The sequence below is a fragment of the Oncorhynchus nerka genome, linkage group LG28, assembly GCF_034236695.1.
Source record: "Oncorhynchus nerka isolate Pitt River linkage group LG28, Oner_Uvic_2.0, whole genome shotgun sequence".
NCBI lineage: Eukaryota > Metazoa > Chordata > Actinopteri > Salmoniformes > Salmonidae > Oncorhynchus > Oncorhynchus nerka.
This window is the reverse complement of record NC_088423.1, coordinates 47,549,663-47,555,371: the sequence shown is the minus strand read 5'-3', so window position 1 is coordinate 47,555,371 and position 5,709 is coordinate 47,549,663. Positions and strand designations below refer to the sequence as shown.

Here is a 5,709-nt window from a genome sequence, read left to right as displayed (position 1 = left end):
GGAGAGGTTATTTTCCTCACATCTTGTCATGCACTGATTTCCTGTAATCCTGATGAATAAGAATTCCCTAACAGAACAGAATAGTATGAATAGTCTACTTGGGAAGAGACAGGTAGTCAGAACTACAGCGCTAAGGGGAGGCCACAGAGTGGACAAGGGCAATTCCACATAACATAACAGACTGACATTTGTTTTAAATAATTGGCAGCCAAGCACCGATCATCATGTCGCCAGCATCATTCAAATTTGTAGCCTACCGTTGATATATATTGGAAATTTGCATGAAGCCCATCACCGTGCACTTAACCACCATAAGTTATGAAGTTATGAAATAAGTTATGAAGTTCATCATAACTTATTCCATCTGGCTATAAACTGCATGCTTTTCCATGGCGTGGTGGTAGTAGGCTACAACATCATCGAGTGACTCCAAGTTTACTGCGACATGATGGTTTTTCTATCATTATTTGCACATAATAGCGTTTCTGTCGCAATTGTTGCAAAATGGATTTTGACTAAGAAATTAAGAAACTAAGAAAAACGTATTGAATTACTACAAGACTCCCATAGTGTGGCAGACTACGCTGTTGATTTTTGCAAGTTGGTTGCCGAGAGTGCCTGGAATCCTGAGTCTCTTTTCGATACCTTTCTTCACGGATTATCTGAGGTGGTAAAAGATGAGCTAGCTGCTCGGGAATGACGGGTGGACCTCGATTCCCTCATCGCCATCACCGTTAGAATTGATGAACGTCTAAGGGAACGCAGGTGTCACGCCCTGGTCTAAGTATTTTGTGTTTTCTTCATGTATTGGGTCAGGCCAGGGTGTGGCATAGAGTTTTTGTATTGTGGTGTGTTTTGTCTTGGGATTTTGGAATGTGTGTATAGTGGGATTGTAGCTTAGTGGGGTGTTCTAGGAGAGTCTATGGCTGTCTGAAGTGGTTCTCAATCAGAGGCAGGTGTTTACCGTTGTCTCTGATTGGGAACCATATTTAGGCAGCCATATTCTTTGGTTGTATTGTGGGTGATTGTCCTGTGTGTCTTGATGTCCTGGTTAGAGGTTAGTAGACACTTGTATAGGCTGTTTTCGGTTTTCGTTTTGTAGTGTTAGTGTTTTGTTGTGTGTTACGTTGGTTTATTAAAGATGAATCACAATAGACATGCTGCAGTTTGGTCCGACTCTCCTTCACCATTAGAAAGCCGTTACAGCAGGAGTGAGAGGTCTGGCCGAGGTCACACTCGTTCATCCGCAATGGCTTGCTCACTTCGAAGGAATCCGGAAGTCCCTGAAGGCTGTTTTTCTGAGAGGATCCGAAGCCCCCCGGGCTCCCTCGAGAATCATCGGCAATGGGTGAGTCAGATACTGCAGAACCTATGCAACTGGGCAGAGCTAGGTTATCGCCTAGGGAACATTCACATAGGCTAAGTTCCAACAGTTGTCTGTAATGTGGGGCTGCGGGACATTATATAGTCACCTGCCCAGTTAAGAGACCCATTTCTGTAGTAGGTACAAGTACTCTGGTGAGCCAGCCTGGGAATCCTATAAATCCCATCAACCGCACTCCTATTTTTGTGATACTGCTCTTCCCGCACACCGTCCTTATGATTGCATTGATCTCCTCCCAGGCACCACACCACCTCGTGGTAGGCTATATTCTCTATCCGGCCGGAGATTAAGGCATTACATACTCTCTGGCTACTCGGGCCGTCCGTCCGTCTGCATCTCCTGACGGCGCAGGGTTTTTCTTTGTGGAGAAGGACAAGACCCTGCGTCTGTGCATTGACTACCGGGGTCTAAATGACATTACTGTTAAGAATCATTAACCCCTACCACTCCTCTCCTCGGCTTCTGAACCTCTCCAGGGGGCCACCATTTTTTTACAAGCTGGATCTTCGGAATGCCTACCACCTGGTTCGGATACGGGAAGGAGATGAGTGGAAGACAGCATTCAACACAGCCAGCGGACATTATGACTACCAGGTCATGCCGTTTGGACTCACTAACGCCCCACTGTCTTCCAGGCTCTGGTAAACGATGTGCTCTGGGACATGCTCAACCGTTTGTGTTCGACTACATTGACGTCATCCTGGTTTTTCCCGGTCTGCCCAGGAACATGATCTTTATGTCAGATAGGTCCTTCAGCGCCTCCTGGAGAACCAATTGTTTGTGAAAGCCGAGAAGTGTGAGTTCCCCTGCTCTACTATCTCCTTTCTGGGATATGTCATCGCTGAGGGAAATGTCCATAGGGAAATGTCCAGATGGATCCTGGAAAGGTGAAAGCAGTGGTGGATTGTCCTCAACCTACGTCCAGGTTGCAGTTGCAACATTTTCTGGGTTTTGCTAACTTCTACCGCCGTTTCATTTGGGATTACACCCTGGTGGCCCCCCTCTCTGCACTCACTTCACCCAAGGTAACGTGCACATGGTCTCCAGCTGTCGACAGAGCCTTTGTGGAACTGAAGCATCGGTTCACCACAGCACCCATCCTCATCCATCCAGATCAGTCCCGTCAACTTGTGGTAGAGGTTGATGCTTTTGATGTTGGAGTGGGGGCCATCCTCTTCCAGTGATCTGCCCAGTACCAAAAGCTTCATCCCTGTGCCTTCCTGTCCCATCGTCTCAATCCTGCAGAGAGGAACTACAATGTAGGCAACCGAGAACTCCTGGAGGTCAAGATGGCATTGGAAGAGTGGAGGCAATGGCTAGAAGGAGCAGAACAACCATTCCTGGTCTGGTCAGACCATAAAAATGTGGAATATCTACATACAGTAAACCGCCTTAACTTTAGGCTGGCCCGATGGGCTCTCCTGTTTACAAGATTGAACCATTTCCTACTGCCCAGGGTCCAAGAATGTGAAGCCTGACACCCTCTCCCGACTATACAGTTCCTCTGCCAAACCCTCCAAAACCATTCCCCCTACCTCATGCCTTGCAGCCTCAGTGGGTTGGGGTATTGAGACCCTGGTTAGCAAGGCACAACATTCCCAGCCTGAACCTGAAGGGGGCCCGGCTAACCGGCTGTTTGTCCCTAACTCAGTCCGGTCCTGGGTCCTGGAATGGGCTCATTCCTCCAGGCTGACCTCTCATCCTGGTTCACGCCGTACCCTAGCATTCCTCCAACAAAGTTTCTGGTGGCCCACAATGGTTCGTGATATCTCTGCCTTCGTCACCGCGTGCACGGTGTGTGCCCAGAACAAGACTCCACGGCAAGCTCCTTCTGGCCTTCTTCAGCCACTACTGGTCCCTCATCGTCCCTGGTCTCATATCTCTCTGGATTATGTCACTGGGCTTCCCCCGTCTGATGGAAACACCATCATCCTGACAGTGGTGGACCAATTCTCATTTATTCCCTCTCCCCAAACTTCCTTCTGCCAAGAAAATGGCCCAGCTCATGGTGAAGCACGTCTTCAGGATCCATGGACTCCCGGTGGATATGGTTCCAACCGGGGTCCTCTGTTCTCGTCTCAGTTCTGGAAGGCGTTCTGCACCCTTATTGGGGCGTCAGCCAGCCTTTCCTCCGGCAGTCGAATGGCCAGTTGGAGCGAGCTGACCAGGACCTGGAGACCACCTTAAGATGCCTGGTCTCAACCAAACTCACTACCTGGAGCCGACAACTGGTCTGGGTGGAGTATGCCCGGAACACCCTTCCCTGTTCAGCCATGGCACTCTCCCCGTTTGAGTGCTTCATGGGGTATCAACCTCCAATCTTCCCAGAACAAGAACTGGAAGTCAACGTACCCTTGTCCCAGATGTTCATCCTCTGCTTTCGACGTACCTGGAGAAGAGCTCGGGTAGCACTTTTCAAGACCAACTCCAGGTATCGTCAACAAGCGGACCGCCATCGGACTTCAGCTCCCCGTTAAAGGCATTGGGCAGAGGGTATGGCTGTCTACACTGGACCTGCCCCTTCGGGTAGAGTCCTGCAAACTGTCCCCTCTTTTCATTGGTCCATTTCCCGTCTCTAGAGTCCTTAGTTCCACTGCTGTCCGTCTCTTGTTACCCCGCACCCTCCGTATTCACCCTACGTTTCATGTGTCTAGGATTAAGCCCTTGTTTCACAGTCCTTTGTCTTCTGTCCCCAGTCCCACTCCCGCTCCCCATGTCATTGATGGCCATCCGGCATACACGGTGAAACGTCTCCTGGGTGTTCGACCACGGGGCAGGGGTTTCCAGTACCTGGTTGACTGGGAGGGTTACGAGGTGCTGGGTTCCCACTAGAGACATCCTGGACTCAGCCCTCATCGCCGACTTCCACCACCGACACCCCGGTCAACCAGGTATGTGCCCAGGTAGGATGCCAGGTGGCGCCCCTAGAGGAGGGTGTACTGTCACACCCTGATCTGTTTCACCTGTTTTGTGATTGTCTCCACCCCCTCCAGGTGTCACTTATTATCCCTGGTGTATATATCCCTGTGTTTCCTGTCCCTCTGTGCCAGTTCGTCTTATATGCTTTTCAAGTCAATCAGCATTTTCCCTGTACTACTGCTTCAATTCTCTTTTGCTAGTCCTCCCGGTTTTTGAACCTTGCCTGTTTTCTGGACTCCGTACCTGCCTGCCCTGACCTCGAGCCTGCCTGCCACTCTGTACCTCCTGGACTCTGAACTGGTTTTGACCTTTTGCCTGTCCACGACCATTCTCGTCTACCCCTTTTGGATTGTTTTAATAAATATCAAGACTCAAACCATCTGCCTCCCGTGTCTGCATCTGGGTCTCGCCTTGTGCCCTTATACCTTTACTACAGAGAAAATGGCTTGATACTAGCCCAAACCGTTCTAAATGTTTGACCCATATTGCCGGTGCAAAGTTTTTTTTCATTTTTTTTTCATTTTACATTCATAAACCATGTCACGGACCGTTCTACAATTACTAAAACATTGTACGTGGTCTCCCTAACATGTTTGATTTGGGAGCACCATTGCTACAATTTTTTTTTTTTTTGCCCTGGACGTATACGATTATAATATTAGCAAACCACACAACCATAAGTCCATATGTGTACTTTACATCTCCATTTAACAAAACTCCTGCCATTTACAGTATTAAAGTTTATGATCGCTATGTTTGATGTACAGAATGACCTGGCATCATAGTCCGGGTTGTTCTGAACATACAGCCTATGTTTGTTGTATTAAGAAAAAACTCCCGTGGAAGATGCACTCATGACTCCAAATTATGTGTTTCTCTAATATGCCCTGTGGAAGCCTAACACTGTATGATCCTATTTGATAACTTAGCTAGTCATGTTGGCAATAGAATAAGCTTTCAAATAGACACTAGGGACATACCTGAGAGGTACAGTTTGATCCAGTCTCTTGCACACCTCTGTCTCTCTCTTCCCACATCTCTCATTCTATTTCTCAATCTCTATATCCCCATTTTCTCTACCTTTCTCCTCTCCTTCACTCTCGCTCTTCCTCTCTCCCCCGTCTCCCCCTCTACCCCATATCTGCTCTCTGTTTCAAGCTTTTTGGAAATGCTATTCCAAGAGTAATGAAAATAAACACTGGCCTTGGGAATCAACGTCCATCCAAGAACAACTCGCCCATGAAGCAACCTCATCGTCATATAATGGGACACATTTGAGGAGTTCACATCACAGTTTATTTAACTTGATTTCCTTAAATAGGATCTGATTGGGTTGCATGAGGCCTCCACGACCTGGGTGGTTGCAGACTGTGGAGGAGTGGAAGGATGGAGTGATGGAATAATAG

At 48.2% G+C, this 5,709-nt stretch overlaps 1 long non-coding RNA gene across 2 annotated transcripts; it reads left to right on the top strand.

Annotated features, from left to right (window-relative positions):
• Nucleotides 1-780: 780 nt before the first annotated feature.
• On the top strand, nt 781-4,673 carry LOC115112709 (uncharacterized). Of its 2 annotated transcripts, none has more exons than XR_003861004.2 (3): nt 781-1,348; nt 4,081-4,287; nt 4,504-4,673. It is a non-coding gene; the product is annotated as an uncharacterized LOC115112709 (long non-coding RNA). The 2 variants fall into 2 exon arrangements; XR_003861005.2 differs by having other exon boundaries at nt 782-1,348; nt 4,081-4,275.
• The last annotated feature ends 1,036 nt before the right edge of the window (nt 4,674-5,709 follow it).